This window comes from Eriocheir sinensis, unplaced genomic scaffold (assembly GCF_024679095.1).
Source record: "Eriocheir sinensis breed Jianghai 21 unplaced genomic scaffold, ASM2467909v1 Scaffold735, whole genome shotgun sequence".
In the NCBI taxonomy this organism is placed as follows: domain Eukaryota; kingdom Metazoa; phylum Arthropoda; class Malacostraca; order Decapoda; family Varunidae; genus Eriocheir; species Eriocheir sinensis.
The window spans coordinates 108,819-125,403 of NW_026112093.1; the positions used below are offsets into that span (position 1 = coordinate 108,819).

At 42.9% G+C, this 16,585-nt stretch overlaps 1 protein-coding gene across 1 annotated transcript in view; it reads left to right on the forward strand.

The window, feature by feature from the left end:
- The first annotated feature begins 7,297 nt into the window (after positions 1-7,297).
- Positions 7,298-16,585, forward strand: part of LOC126994168 (phosrestin-2-like) — a 92,420-nt gene continuing 83,132 nt past the window's right edge. The window contains exon 1 of the mRNA XM_050853418.1: positions 7,298-7,403. The gene's annotated coding sequence lies outside the window, so the exon portion shown is untranslated. The remainder of the gene's footprint in view (positions 7,404-16,585) is intronic.

The window sequence follows — 16,585 nt, forward strand, 5'->3', positions numbered from 1 at the left end:
TTCGTTTCTTTCTTCTCTCCTTCCTTTTTCTTTTCTTTTTTCCTTTATCTCGATCTTTCTCTGATTTATATATTTTGTTTTCCTTTCTCCTTTGTTTCCTTTTTATAATCATTTTTTATTTGTTTTTGTTTTTATATGCATCTTGCTTTGGTTTTACTTCTTACCTTTGTTTCTTGTTCTATGTATACATTTCGTAGCTTTTTTGTCCTCAGATTTCAGTTGTTTTTGTTAATCGATATCTGTCCTTCCCCCCCCCCCCATTTTTTGTAGTAATCCGTCTTTCTTAGCGTCATCGTTATTGAGCTCCGTTGTGTTCATCGCAGAATCTTTTGATCATATAGCTCGGTGTTCGTTGTCCTGCTGCGTAACTTTGTTACGCAGAACTAGGAATAAAATTCGACCTAGTTCACTAACACCCGAAGGTTTGTCAGGGTGAATCCTTCCGGTTCTCTCGGATGATATAATGTTAATTTTTTTATCATAAAAGAGCCTTGTCTACCAAAACCACTCGTATTAATCGAATCAAGAAAATGTATTTAAAGGACTTTGAAGCCCACCCGCTCCCACGCGTCCAGAATTGGTGGAATGTGACGCCCACACAAACTAAAAATGCAAAGAGAAACTTTTGTCTTTGTCGAGGAGAAACGAAGAAAGGCGTTGCAACAACCATAAGTTTGTTTTCTAATAAAATATTCAAATGCTTTCACGAAAACCAGAAGTAATGAAGAGCAATAGTTCACGGCTTAAAGGTTTCTTCAAATTCATTTTAGTATGTACATTACGGACACCTTTCCAACATTTCGATGTATGGTTTTCTTTTACAAAATATGAAGACGGTTTCATTTAATGATTGCCTTAGTAGTATGCATTATATAGTTTTCTAGTATATAATCTCAGACATCCTAGTTATTAGAAAAAGGTCATCATGGAAATACGGTCATATATAGTAATTATATAACGTTATTGAGGATCCAAATGGAAAACCAAGCTCATCTCTATGACTAGTTTGAGCCTGATGAGTCTAATGTTTTTTTTTTTATTGTGTGAAAATTTAAAGATAACTGACAGTAAGCTGATGAGCTGATATATCTTATGGTATGTTAAGTCACTTTTCTTGTATCAATATTATCGCTGCACTTTTCCAGCAGTCTAGAGTTTTCTGGACGAGTGCAGATAATCTTAAGTAAATACGAGGAGACCTTCCACTCAAGAAAACTGTAGCAGTGATGAAATATATATATATATATATATATATATATATATATATATATATATATATATATATATATATATATATATATATATATATATATATATATATACAACTGATTTTCAATGATGAAAAACTTCATATGTTGATTGAGATTAAATAGATGAATAGATAGATATAGATATAGAAATATACATACATGTACATATATGGAGACCTGTTTGTTCCATGTCGGGTTTAGATGCGTTAGGATTAATAATAATCTGCTCCTGATTTTTAATCCCTTGTTTGAGCACTACCCTTAACTTCGATTAATTTTCTCTCTCTCTCTCTCTCTCTCTCTCTCTCTCTCTCTCTCTCTCTCTCTCTCTCTCTCTCTCTCTCTCTCTCTCTCTTGCTCACTCTTGCTCGCTTGGCTCGCTTGCCTGTCCGCCCGCCCGCCACCCGCCCTTCCCCTCTCTCTCTCTCTCTCTCTCTCTCTCTCTCTCTCTCTCTCTCTCTCTCTCTCTCTCTCTCTCTCTCTCTCTCTCTCTCTCTCTCTCTCTCTCTCTCTCTCTCTCTCTCTCTCTCTCTCTCTCTCTCTCTCTCTCTCTCTCTCTCTCTCTCTCTCTCTCTCTCTCTCTCTCTCACGGTATACATTCACCATTTGATTCACCCTTTAATTCTCTTTCACTTCGCCTTCATTATACTGTCGCTGTTCTGACTCCTCTGGCTTGTACCTCAGCACTTCTTTTAATTAATCCGTCCGCTGTCCCCACGTCTCCCTCTCGCCACCCTTCGCCTCCCTCTCTAGCTCCCTTTATCTGTCCGCTAATTCCTTCCTCCCATATTTTATTCTCCTATCACTCCCTCGTCTCCACTTTCGCTTCTGTAATATCTACCCTTCGTTCTCCATCACCTTTCGCCCCTCTTTTCAATTTTCTTATCTTTCTAATTCTCGCCCTCGATTTATCTTATATTTATCCTTCCATCCATTTATATCTTGCCTTCTTTTTAATTCTAATTTTAAACCTTCCCTGCGCGTACAGCTTGCCTTGTTTGCCTTGTTTTTCCTTCTGAAGTTTTATTTTGCAGTTCTTGACCTTGAGTTCCCCCTTACCTTTCTGTTTGGTTTTATTCGTCGAACTTCATCTGAACTATATTTTTCTTAGTTATTTCATCCTTTGTTATATTTTCTCGTTTCCTCTACATCTCCATCTTTCTTTACTCCCCCCCTCCCCCCCCTTAATTAGGTTCCTTGTTCTTAAGTCTTAGTAATATAATGTATCGGTAATAGTTTATAGTACAATGTCTGCCCTACTAACTATACAATTTCTCGAACATTTATCTGTGGTTTTGAATTGTTTTGTAGTTTTTAATTACTAGTTTCTCCTGTTAACGCTGTCTTTTACAACTACACACACACACACACACACACACACACACACACACACACAGGTGACAGGCCTCAGGTTCAGCTCTGTTACCTGTGTTTATACCAATGTGTTTATACCAATTTATGAACAGTAAGTAGAGGGCTTTTTTTTAAATTATTGTTTTCTTTTTTACGCCCTTGCACTGTCTCCTCTGCCGTAAAAAAAATAAAAATGATCTGCAGCTTCTGAAATTTATTGCAGTTCGTGTCCTCGCCTCCTAACACCACTCTTTGCACACGCAGGTGATGGGCCTCAGGTTCTGCAACGAGGCGTGTCTTCAGGCGCAGCAGCTGTGGCCGATGCAGAACGAGGACACCAGCCACGAGGACAAGAACCTCACGCCTCTCCAGGTGAGGGAAGGGCGGCCACTTGCTGCTTGACGGGAATGTATTTGGGGTTAACAGCATACAATGTGTATAAAATTTAACAGTCCATTGACGTGTCATTGTTATTGACCACCTCCACACGTAAAGAGGAGTGTGCTAATGTTTTCGTTGTTCTGTGTCTGCCCGTCTGTTTTTTTTGCTTCCCGTTACCAAACTATATATATCTTAAAAATGGATTGACGCATAGTCACGAAATACACAAGAAAGCATATCTTAGTAAATATCTGAAACCTATTAACTTTTGAAAAAACTTTGATAAAATAAAACTGACAAAGATGGCAAATAAATAAAAATGAATAGTCGTGTATAAATTCATCACCGAATTGTACAGGGATCAGAGTAGCCGGGAGGGTAGCGGAGAGGAGAATTATTTGCTGAATGTAGAAGATTCCATTGTATTCATGTATAAAATAAAACTCTGAAAGGAATACGGAGGGGTAAAGCAGATGTCCTAACTATAGACATACTCAAAAATTCTGGCGATTTGATCATTAATAAAAAAACTGATGCAACAGTATGTAAAATGCTCGCAGTGTCAGAGTTCCTAGAGCCTGGAAAAAAGTCACCATTTTATCAATTAATTAATAAAAAAAGGCAACATAGAAGACATAAATAACAACTAAGTGTTCAGTCTCCTTCCTCTAACCGAAAAACGTTTCACTAAAATCATAAAAACAAATAACTGCAACACTAAATTCAAAACAGCCAAGAGAATGAGCTGGTTTTTCGTAGTGAATGTTCGCCAACAGACCACCTCCACGTTATTAACCAAGTTATCAAAAAAAAAAAAAAAGCCGAATGCAATAAACCAGGATGCATGACTTCCATAGATTATGAGAGCATTTGATATATTTAAAAACTCAGCAGTCATGCAGGATCCCAGGGGGCAGGGTGTGGACGAGCCGTGGATGAAGCTGTAGGAATGAATATTTGGTGACAACATGGTAACAATTATACTTTCATAAGAGGGACAAGATGATTCTAATTGAAAAGATGAAAATGAAAAAACTTATTTTTAACGGTCTGCAGGACATCAAATAATGCTTAGGAACGAAGCACTTTAAAGAGTAAAGGAATATACATTATCTACGACTAACAATTATTGGAAAAACAGCGCACGAAACATAAATCAGAAAGAATTTAGGAATAGGATGAAACATTTTTGATAATAATAGTAACCTATCACTATTCCTAAAAAGAAAGATGTACAGTCAGGTTCTCCTCCCGGTCCTAACACACAGTACAGGAACTCTGCGCCTCACAAAAGGATTGAAAGAGAAAGCTAAGCGTACACATAAATTGAGAGAAATGGGCCGGGTATATCACGGAGAGACGGGATGCGAGCTCAGTGGTTTGGGGGAAAACACAAAGGTTGAAGATATTTTGCGCCGACTGAGGAGTTGGGTTGAGCTAGACAGACCATGCATAAGACTGATGACAGAAGGACACCAAAGTAATAGAGTTGTAACCCAGAAATTGTAGAAGTCAGTGTAGAGAGTGTCAGGTTAAGAGACGAAAATTAAACATTTGCCCGAGAAGGATGGAGTACACTAACTTAAGGCATGGAGAAGTTGGAACACTGGAAAATTCTTTTGTTCTGCAGCGGATTAGTAATGGCTGAATATGATGATGATGATGATGTGGTGGTGGTGATGGAACCTTATTATTTCGAAGTCTTGAAGATCAGTGAACTTTTTTATGGAATGTCAGTATGGCTGCTGTACGAACCACTTATAGTTGAAGACTTGTGGGGGTTGGCTGGCCTTCGCTGGTTTAGTAGGGCTGCGAGAAAACTGTGACGTCGTAATGCGTACGGGAAGCAGGGTCGGAGTCTCGAGTCCTCAACAATAGGTTAGTTAATTTCTATGTCGTTCATGTTTGTCCTCCGTCAAGTTTAGATTACAGCGTGTGAGTGATTGTCAGGTTGATTACCCAAGTCTGCGTATAATAATTACCTTTCTCTTCTTTTTGGCTTGGCATTTATTTTTTTATTCACGATTGCACTTTCTTTTAAGAATATAGTTACCTTGAACAACTGAGAGCACCTGGTACTGTCAAGGGGCCACAGGACTGTTAGTGGTCGTTAAACTTGTATGCATTAAGTTGTGTCTGTTGACTTGTAGGGACAACTTGTATTTAATCAAAGGAAATCTACCTGGTGAATGGGAGTGTGCTAGGTGTTCTAAACAGGCATTCGTGTTATAATTGTTTGGCAAGCACTCATACCTTTAGCCCAAGAGGCTGTTGGGTGCACTTTAATATAGAAAGTTCGTACTTAGGAGGCAGACTCTGGGTGAAAGGGCGAGTATTCATAAGTGGTTATAGTTGTGTGAGTGGTTATGAAGCTGGTTACCTAAATCTGATTGGTTTATTGATTCTAATAACAACACACTTTTAAGGTAAATGGGAGTGTGCCAGTAGTCATATCTTGGACAGACTCGTAAATTTATGGTTGCTACGCGTGTATAAGTGCAGTTAAAATTATGACAACTCTTTTTCAACCTGGTGAATGGGTCTGTCAGGTACTGATGTACCGTCGGTGTGTGTGTGTGTGTGTGTGTGTGTGTGTGTGTGTGTGTGTGTGTGTACGAGTACGTGTGTTTGTCGGGCTATTGAAGAGTGAGTTCACGCTTTTAAGGAGCAGCCTTCTGGAAACCAGGAGACTACCTGGTAATAATAAATGGGCGCCCCAAGTATATAAACATTTGGATAGCTGGTATACATGTTCGAGTGTCCGTTAAGCTCATTGTGTATGGAGAGAACACACACTGTTACGCGTGCGTGTGTGTGTGTGTGTGTGTGTGTGTGTGTGTGTGTGTGTGTGTGTGTGTGTGTGTTCCTTTTACGAAAACAACGCTGAGTGAATGTAGCCGTGATGGCGTGGTGACGAGTCTTCCAGGTCGTGTTCAGTGGTAATGTTCAGTATCTTACAAGAACAACCAAAAACTGCTATAGTATGTAAAGTTTAAACATTTTCATATACATAAGGAGATGTAGATAAGAAAAATGTGTTATGTAAATTTATGAAGCTAGTTTTCGTGTCTCTACAATATTCAGGAAGTCTTGGGATGGCTACTCAGCTATACGGTCCTCTAGTGCCCTCGTCTTCCCTCGCTGCGACCATGTGGCAGGCCCGCCTCGCCTTGTCACGGCTTGGGTCCCCTTCCATCTTCCTTTCTGAGTTGTATCTACTCAGTAAATTTTTACCTATTAACATTAACTTTGAAGTGAAATAACTTGACATGAAAGGTCAACGGAGAAGGGCACTCATTTACAGTGCCAGCCTGAATGTTGCCCCACCCTCCTCCGTCTCATTCAGTGTGCATACAAGCGAGGATCCTTTCACCTTATGCACTGACGATATTATCCTTTATGGGCCAAGTCTTTCATCGCTTCCTGCTATGTATCTACTGTTTGCTCATATCCAGCGAGCTTGTCTTTCGCTGTCATCTTGATGGAGGATCCATCGTAAAAAAACCGTTCCATTTATAGAAAGAAAATTTCCCTTAGATTTTAAGATTTTGGTGAATGGTTGGTTAGTAACCTTCACCACTTTAGTTTCTGGAGGTAATTAATGTGTTTGAAGTCCATTGAACTGTCAACTTCTGTATTAGTATGCAAGTAAAAAAATGTCAAGGTGTCAGCAAGCTTTGGTGTCATCAATTTTTAACTCCGTGTCCGCTCACAGGGCGAATCAACAACGTAATTAACATTTTTCGTTACTGTGGCCGGATTCCACTTGATTATTGTGAAATTGTCTGCTGAGATACGAAACAGTGGGGCTGTGCAATATTAAACATTAACTTCTTCATAATCACGACAATTACCGTAAAAAAAAAAAAAATTTAAGCATGAATTCACTAGTTCAAAGCCAGAGTGTTCACGTGTAACTCAACGGTTCATTGAAGAGAATCCTTAACTTCAATGATTATACAATAAAACTAGGTGTACGGATCATGGCAAAATCACATTAGGTGTCTGTCCACACATATGTGTGTGTACTGCAAATATCTAAGGTACATGAAGAACAACGCAAATGATATTTCAGGAAATATTAGAAAAAGAAAAATATAATGTAAACGATGTGTGTGAAGATCAAACACTTAAAATAAGCTGAATAAACTTCTTTCTGTTGTGAGCAAATAAAAATGAATAGAAAATCAAACTATTAAATACTCTGTAGTGTTCTGACGAGGATGTTTACATTCATTTCCTTCTCCGACGGCCAGACAGGACACCCCACCCTGGTGAAGAGAGGAGGCTGGGGGCAGGGGGCAGTTCTTTCTCCTTCTCCGTCTCTTCCCTGGCGCCGCCCTCCGTCACCCTGCTGCCCGCCCGCTCCTACGCCGGGGCGCCCATCAGGGACCAACTATGATTTGCGCATCTTTGTGGGTGAGTGTACGTGATGAAATAACTCATCATTGTCTCTCTATTTTTGTTCAGTTTGTGCCTCTTTGTTTTGACACTGCCAGTTAATTTTGGCTGTCTATCATTCCTTCTATACATCTGTTTATCCTATATACCAGCAGAGATAGGTGGAAGCAAAAAATAAAGATAAGGAGAGCAGATGAATCAAGTCGTCGTTAACATACCAGAGAGGCTTGTTTTACATAACCTAAGGAAGGGTTACTCTCTCTACACACACCTGCCACGGCCGGCTCTCTGTCTATCTAACTGCCAACTTGTCCATATTGGAATGTATAGCTGAATGGAATTATATGAAAAATGTCTATGGCTTTTTGTTTGTCTGTTCGTTTCGCTAGTCGGCTGGTTGCTTAGCTGATAGGCTAAACAGTTTGATTGTTGGTAAAATGGCACATTGAACAGACACGTTGAGAACAAGTCCGACAGAATGATTTATAGACTTCCTGGCTGACTGCCTGTTTTCTGCTAGGGACCTCTCTCTCTCTCTCTCTCTCTCTCTCTCTCCAGCTCAAGGGCATGAACAAGAAAAAAAGACATGGTTGGCGATCGCTCCCTCTTGCAAAGAAAATAGAGTAGAGTGGAAGAATGAGTTATTTGAAATGGAATACAAAAGTTGTTGTTAGCAGTGATGGTGACGGTGATGGTGACAGTGATGGTGCTAAGGCCGAACATTAATCTTAGTGCGAACTTGGCAGTAATGGGGTGGCTGGTGTGCAGTGTGCCGCTTGAAAGAGACTAATGACAGTGCTAACGGTGAAGTGCATGGGGAAAGAAAGAGCGATAGAAGGAACGTTAATAAGGCTCTGACTGATAATGATCCCAAGACGATGATGAACTGTATGGCAAACAGGAGTCCTACAATGAATAGCAACACCCCCCTGGCTACTCTCTCATACTCCACTCTCACTCAGACTCTTACTCTTACTCTTGCCCAAGTGGCTTGGGAGAACCAAAAGGTGCTCTAGGATCGGTAAGCATGCTGGACCAGCATGTTTTATCGAGCAGGAAGGTAGGGACCCATAAGAATTGAAAGGTAACAAAGTTAAACATCTGATCTGGTGACAAACTAGACTTTTACACACAGGCGAGGCTGATTCAGAGGCGCAGCAACGGAAGGACGTGATGAGGAATGGAAGACAATCTATAAAAGCAAGAAACAGAAGCCATCAATTCGGACTTCAAAAGTGGAAATGGGACGAAGGACGACTTTCAGAAGGTATTCCTGGTAGAGGGATGGGATGAACAATGGCAACTGAGGAGTGACGACAGCGACGACGAGGATGAGAGAACGAGGAGGAGGTGACTCATGGGCGATCACCAATGGGCGTGGGAATTGAGTTGCGGTAAGGACGAGGGCTACTGGAGACGCATGTGGCCTTCACGAAGGGCAGAAGCTGCGCAACAGTGACCGAAGAGGACCCAGGCTGAGCTCATGTGTCGGCATTGTGGGCATCACACATACTTACACACACACACACACACACACACATACACACACACACAGGCATTGATTTAAGTGTGTTTCGTAGAAAGTTGCAGGTATGAACATTTCTGGGCTTCTTCAGAAGAAAGAACAGCTCATGCATCTTGAAGTAGAGTGAAAAACACCCATAAAAAAAAAAAACAGTTAATCTTCACTCCGTGTCCCTCTCCAACAACACCAAATCTGATCACGGTACATTGCCACCTTATCAACATGCTTGAGACAAACTTCTATCTTACTACACATGAAGAGAAGAAGAAATACCTATATAGGACAAACACATATCTCTCTATCCACTGTCACCCTTCACCTCTTCAACATTACCACCACCATCCGATAATATTCATAGCACCCTTCCTCACACATCTGCCCCTAGTCTCAATCACTCACACCATAGCTCCTCTCACCCCTCTCTCTCTTGTCTCCTTCTCATCCCTACAGAGATGCAGTTATGTCTGTAAATGTCCCTCTTTTCCGTCTCCACCCATCCCTGTGAGACAAACACAAGCTTCCCCACACACTCACTGCAAGTCCACCTTACTGCCCCCCCTCATTGAGTACCAACATGTGGTCTGCCCCTGTCGGCACAATACCCCTTCCAAGGTACAGAAAAAGATAACTGACACAGGTGTCTCCCCGCTCAACTGGGTGTTTTAGTTTTGCACGTTTCAAGATGACACTCGTCATTATCCCACACCTCCAGGTTGATCGCAAACAGGTCACAGCAGGGAAGCCCAGCCCACAGAGGTAACAAGATTAATGGGATTTTCAGGGTGTCTGAATTAGTGATCTTCCATTCAAGATATAAGCCGTGAAAACTATCCATTGAGATCTAAACAGTCCATGAAAGCCGCGCTGGGGTTCTCAAGACACCTGTTTCAGACAGGCGAACTGAGGTGCCGATCGCTTCTACAATATAACTGATCACCCTCCTCAGTAAGCTAAATCATCCCATGTTCGCAGTTCCTCTCCCGCCCCTGAGAATGGGTCCTGGAACTGCTGGGCGGCAGGGACTCTTATTCTACCTGAATTTTAAATCTCTAGGACTCTCGACTTCATGGGCCTTGCCGCTATGTTCCCAATGGGGGTGGACCTCATACCCTCCAGGGTCAACTAGAAACTACGAGAGAGAACGAGAAGTCGGCATGATGTTTGTGAGTAAAAAGATATGATGGGGATGACTACAGAAGTTGGAAAGCTTCGTTTTAGTCCCTACAACAGTCTGTAATGGTCATATGCGGAGAGAGACAGAAGAGGAAGGAAGTTCAAACTGGAACTGGCGTGGGGAGGATGCCCCTGAGAGGAGGTGCCTGCAACTCTTAGGAGAAGGTGAGTCAACAGGTGATGGAAGGAACAAAAATGGAAACGAAAGAAAGGAGCCAAGAGGGAATGACCTTAGAGAAACAGATTGTAAATAACAAATTGAGGTATGAGTGCTTTAGAGTGATATTTCAAGAAAAGACGATGTGAGGGAGTAAAGTGAAGATGAAGTGAGGAAGGTCAGAGTGAGGGTAGGACCCTGAGGATACATTACATAAAACAGAGAGAGACCAATTAACCATCTACCTTGAAAGGTAGTAGCACTAAAGCCTCCCGGTGTTCCTGCGCCATAGAGAACCTGTGAACTGAAGGCTGAACACCCTCCTGAAAGAGCTGCAAGTTCGTACCTTGATGGAGTATGCAACTCACCTAGATGGCCAGCGCCGCTAGCCACCTCAACCATGCTAGACAAGGTGCAGAGGAGGGACTTGAAAACGCCTTGATCAGCTTAGCACTCATCTCTTTGATAGGAAGCAGTGGGACTTGACACAGCGACAACAACATCGAAACCCATACAACAACAACAGTTGTGTATTCATACAACTATACACCCACGACGGACAGGCAAGACCAGGACGAACCAGCTGAACAGCCTGGAGCACCAATCGCCCGCGTCGCTGCCTGACGGTGCTGACAAGGCACAAGTGGGTTTGATTGCCCCACCTGTTGACGGACCTGGAGCTACTGGAAGGAGAGTCTGGGCAGGAAGAACAGTGCTGAGCAACGCCTCCCTCTGAAAGGAGTGAAATAAAATGGCCCGCTCAGCACCCACCAACGTGCCTTCTGACCAGACTCTCAGCAGTGGTGTGAGTGGGACAACCTCACTGCTGATGAGTCTGTGACATCATCACTCAGCAGATGAGAGGATTTGTGACAGATGGCTACTGACCACTACCTAAACATGTATATAATTGTATAATATAATCATGAGAGCACAGACGTTCCCCAACGGTCAGGGAACTTTGCTAGAAAGGATAAGTACTACCATGTACTAGAGACGAAATAACAAGTGCAGTAAGAGGTACAGGGAGAGAATTTATTGAAGGGAGAGGATTTATTGTGGAGATGGGTTATTGAGAGAAAGAGAGAGATGGTGGTGAAGGTTTGAGCTGTCTCACTCCCCCTGTCCTCCTCCGTCTAGGGGCCTCAAGAGACCAAGACATACATGACCAAGGAGAGAGAGATTTACATAGATTTATATATTTAGAAATCAGACCACACAGACCCCATGGTCCAGACTTGGTGGTCTGTCCTTAAACCCAAGTGATTTTACATTAATCAAAAGACTCCAAAACGTTGCATTTCTACTCTAGTTGATATTAAGTTGAAGGAAGTGACGGTCGAGCTTATTTTGAAGGAGTCAATCGTGTTACACTGGACCACTGATGGTGGAAGCTTATTCCATTCTCGCACTACAACGTTGGTGAAGAAAAATTTGCGCAATCTGAATTTACTTGTTCACATCTGAGTTTTACGCCATTGTTCCTCGTGCGCAGACTGTCATCGATCATAAACAATGTTGATCTGTCTACATTCGTGAAACCATTAAGTATTTTAAAACATTCGATCAATTTTCATCGGAGGCGACGTTTCTCAAGAGAGAACATGTTAAGGATAAAGCCTTTTCTTCGTAGGATTTGTTGCGCAAGGAAGGGATCATTTTCGCGCCCGACGCTGAACACCTTCTAATTTAGCAACATCCTTAGCATGGTGGGGACCAAACTGTACCGCATATTCCAAGTGGGTCTGACTAAACTGTTGTAGAGCGGGAGTATTACATCTTTATTATTGAATACAAAGTTTCTTTTAATGAAGCCCAACATTCTGTTCGCTTTATTTGCTGTATCGATGCATTGCTGTGAGAATTTGAGGTTTGACGCGATTTTGACCCCAAGTTCTGACGCATTGAACGCTTTTGAGTTTAACGTCGCGCATTTCGTATTCGAACTTCTTATTCCTCGTTCCAACTTGAAGGACCTGGCACTTGTCTACGTTAAAGGGCATCTCCATCTATCCGACCAAGCTGAAATTTGTGCAAATCCTCTTGGAGGCTATGCCTGTCTTCGTCAGTGAGAACCGAGTTACCAATCTTTGTGTCGTCTGCAAATTTACTAATGCGGTTATTGAGTCCAACATCCACGTCGTTGATGTAAATAATGAAGAGCACTGGGCCAAGGATCGAGCCCTGAGGGACGCCACTAGTGACAGGCGCCCACTCTGAGTTAAATCCGTCAATCACTACTCTTTGTTGTCTGTTGCTCAACCAATTGCGATCCATTGGTTTACTTGACCGTCAATACCTATTTGCTTTAATTTGTAAAGTAATTTATGATGCGGGACTTTATCAAACGCTTTCTGAAATCAAGATAGACTACGTCCAGTGATTTGGTTACGTCATAAACAGTGAAGAGGTCGTTATAAAAGGTTAATAGGTTTGATAGGCAGGATCTTTGTTTGGAAGCCATGTTGTGAGTCCCAATCAATGAGTGGCTTTCAAGGTAACTCACAATTTTGTCTCTAATTATGCCTCAAGTAGCTTACCTACAACCGAAGTTAGACTAATGGGCCTGTAATTACCTGGTACTTTTTTGTCTCCTTTCTGAAAATCGGTGTCACGTTAGCCTTTTTCCAATCTGAAGGACGATGCCTTGTCGCAAGGACATATTGAATACGGTTGTGAGGGAGGAGAGTATTTCGCTCTTCGTTTCTTTCAGCAGAGTTGGATATACTTTTGTCAGGTCCAGGACTTTTATTTGTTTTTAAGTGAATGGAGAGCTTTAAGGACTTCATCGGTTGTTATTTCAAAATTAGGCAATGCATGCTCGAGATTTACAATAGTACTGGTGTTGGTGAGCGAGAGGAAGACTGTTAGTATTAAACACCGAGGAAAAGTAATTGTTTAAGAGGTTTGCAATGTGTTGGCTGTCAGTAACTATTGCACCGTCCATGGTTTTTAAAATTCAAATAACACTTTTGAACGCCTTTCAGTAGGTTATTTAACAGAAGAAAGATATCGGGTTATTTTAGAGTTGGCTGCAATATTTTCTTCTTATCTACTCTTTGCCTGACCTTATAGTCTTTTTACTAGTCGTCTGTCTTCTTTATAGAGTCTAATGTTCTCGGTCGTGCTTTGTTCTTTCTTTAACCTGTAAAACAATTTTCTCTCATTGACTGATTGTTTAATTTCGCTATTAAACCACGGTGGGCTTTATTAGTTAATTCGCTTCTCGCACAAGGGGACGAATGTGTTCTGCTGAGTGAGTAAGTGATTTTTAAGGCTTAGCCAGGCTTCCTCTACGTTGCCGTCATCTGATAGTTGTATTTTGTTAGTTTTGTCGGATTTCTACGAAGTTAGCTCTTTTGAAATTGGGCACCTTTACTTTATTTTCAGTCACTGATGATTGAGCTTTAATGTCGACGCGCACTAATTTATGATCGCAAGAACCGAGGTGTTCTCCTACCGTGACACTACTGACAAGGTTATCTTGGGTCGTTATAACAAGGTCGAGTATATTATTTTGTCGAGTTGGCTCAGAAACCATTTGGCTTAGATAATTTTCTTCTAGAAATTGATCATTCTATGTGACTCGCCTTCTGTACCTGACAGTGTCGCCCAGTCGATATGGGGAGGTTAAAGTCTCCTAATATCAGTGAGTCGTTGTTATTAAGTGACTGCCTTAAGACGCTGTACATTTCAAGGTCGTCATCGAGTGATTGCCCGGGAGGTCTGTAGGTGACAGATATATTTAAATTGACTTTTGCAATGTTTACTGCACGCACAAATGTTCAACGTTACTGTTTCCCGGTGTTTTGTCGGTGGTTGCAAATAGCTTTTGACATACAGGCGACGCCACCGCCTCTACGGTTTACACGATCTTTGTTGAAGAGTCTGTAGCCATCTATGTTGTATTCGGAACTTAAATCAATATTTGTGGTGTCGATAAATGTTTCGGTTATAGCAATTATGTCAAAATTTTCTGTTAAAGCAAGACATCTCAGTTCATCAAATTTGTTTTTAGGCTACGCGCATTGAAACTAAGGATTTTTAAGTTATCTAGAGGCTTGGTAATACAGGTGGTGGTACTTGCGGGATCACGGTTACGGGTTTGTTGCGATGCACGGCGTCTATTTACACGGGCGGGGTGGAGGGACGTGGCCGTGACTCGTTTTTTGCTCGGATGACACGCACTGCTTCGTTGAGGAGCCTTCCGAGTCTGGCTGCCCCGATGGGAGAAAGGTGCAATCCGTCCCTGTGGAAAAGTTCATTTTGTCCATAGAAATTGTCCCATGCGTTTAGGAACTCCACGTCAAGCTCCCTGCAAAGAGTCTGTAAGCGGTTGTTTAGGCTGAAGGCCTTACTGAAAAAGTCGCTCTCCGCCCAAGTCCGTGGTAGAACTCCTGAAATCAAAATGTTAGGGGATTTAGTCTTATACTGCTGGATGAGCCTACGGTACTTCTCCAGGAGTTCCTCAGACCGGGTCGTGGTGACGTCGTTCGTACCTGTGTGGATAACAAACAGTGAATCATTAGTAGCCTGGGGGGAGATCTCCTCAAGAGCAGCAGTTATGTCGTCGATCCCAGCACCAGGATAGCAATAGTTCCGTCTTCGACGAGGAACTCTGCCGCAGAACTCAACGACCTGCTGGCGAATCATGGAGTCACCCACCAGGAAGGTGCTCTCCTGCTCGTCCTCCTCCTCCAGAATGGCAAACCTGTTGAAGCAATGAACAGGATAAATCGCTTGTCTGGCTGGTTTGGCTCCTCCATTCACGACGGTGAAGCCATCATGGTCGGTGCCACTAGCATCCTCCCGTTGCGTGGTGTTGTCCGCTGGTGTCGACGGTACCGCTGAGGGCAAGGGGGCGGTTGGAGAAGGGTTTGGCACCACAGCAACGTTAGCCTGGATGAATTCCTGCAAGGAGGCAACAGTGCGAGAAAGCTCTATTATTTTATTCTGACCTGCTTCCATCTTCTCTTCTTGCTCCTGCAGTCTGGTCTCGAGATGCTGCCTGGTGAGAAAAGCTCCATTATTTTATTCTGTCCTTCTGCCATCTTATGGTCCTGCTCCTGCAGTCTTGTCTCGAGATGCTGCCTGGACAGACAAAGTCGACAGACAGCAGAACGCCCTGTAATAAAAGTGAGCTGAGAAGCTACTGTTACAAGTACTGCACTTCTTAGGTGCCATCTTAGCTGAAATGAAAGAGATAAAAACACAAAGTGAAGGGGATTAGGAAAGGGGTGAGGTGTGTGAGAGGTAGTTTAGTAATGGAGGAAAAGTAGAGAGGAGGAGTAGGAAGGATGTGAGGTGAGTAAGAGGGGAAAGGGAGGTGTGTGAGATCAAGGAGGTTAGAAATAGGTGAGGTGGGGAGAGAGGAGGAGTAGGAAGGGATGTGAGGTGAGTAAAGAGGGGAAGAGAGGCGTGAGTGAGGTGTGTGAGATCAAGGAGGGTTAGGAAATAGGTGAGGTGGGAGAGAGAGGAGGTAGGAAGAGATGTGAGGTGAGTAAAGAGGGGAAAGAGGCGGTGAGTGAGGTGTGAGATCAAGGAGGGTTAGGAAATAGGTGAGGTGGGAGAGAGGAGGAGTAGGAGGATGGAGGTGAGTAAAGAGGGGAAAGAGAGGCGGTGAGTGAGATCAAGGAGGTTAGGAAACAGGTGAGGTGGGAGAGGAGGAGGGAAGGGATGTGAGAGGAGAGTGGGGGAAAGGAGGCGGTGACTGAGGTGTGTGAGATCAAGGAGGATTAGGAAATAGGTGAGATGAGTGAGAGGAGTTTGGGAAAGGAGGTAAGTGGGAGAGAGGAGGAGTAGGAAGGGATGTGGAGGTGAGTGAGGTGTGTGAGAACAAGAAAGGTTAAGAAAGAGGCGAGGTAAGGTGGGTGAAGGGATGGGTAAATAGGATGTGAGGTAAGGTGAGTGAGGGGAGGGCTTAGAAATATGTGGAGGTGAGGGAGGAGTAGGAAGGGCTAATCCTCTAGGGGATGAGGAGGAGCAAAGGGATGTGAGGTGAGCGAGGGTGGGGGGGCTTAGGTGAGGTGAGGGAAAGGGGTGTAGGAAGTGTTAATCCTCTAGGGGATTTAAAGAGGTGTAGTGAGGAGGAGCAGATTGAATCCTCAGGAATTCAAAGGGTGGGTTGTCGACACACCCAAATCACGCGTGAGACACTCGGGAACACAAAGTCACACTCGGGACACACGAAACACACAGAAACCCAAGCACAAGCACGACTAAACACCCTCAAGTCACTCGCAAAACACCTGAAATACAACAGCACACTCAAAACACTCTGAAACCCACGCATGAGCACTATAAACAGCCAAATCACACAAAAAGCACTGGAAACACAATACCTCG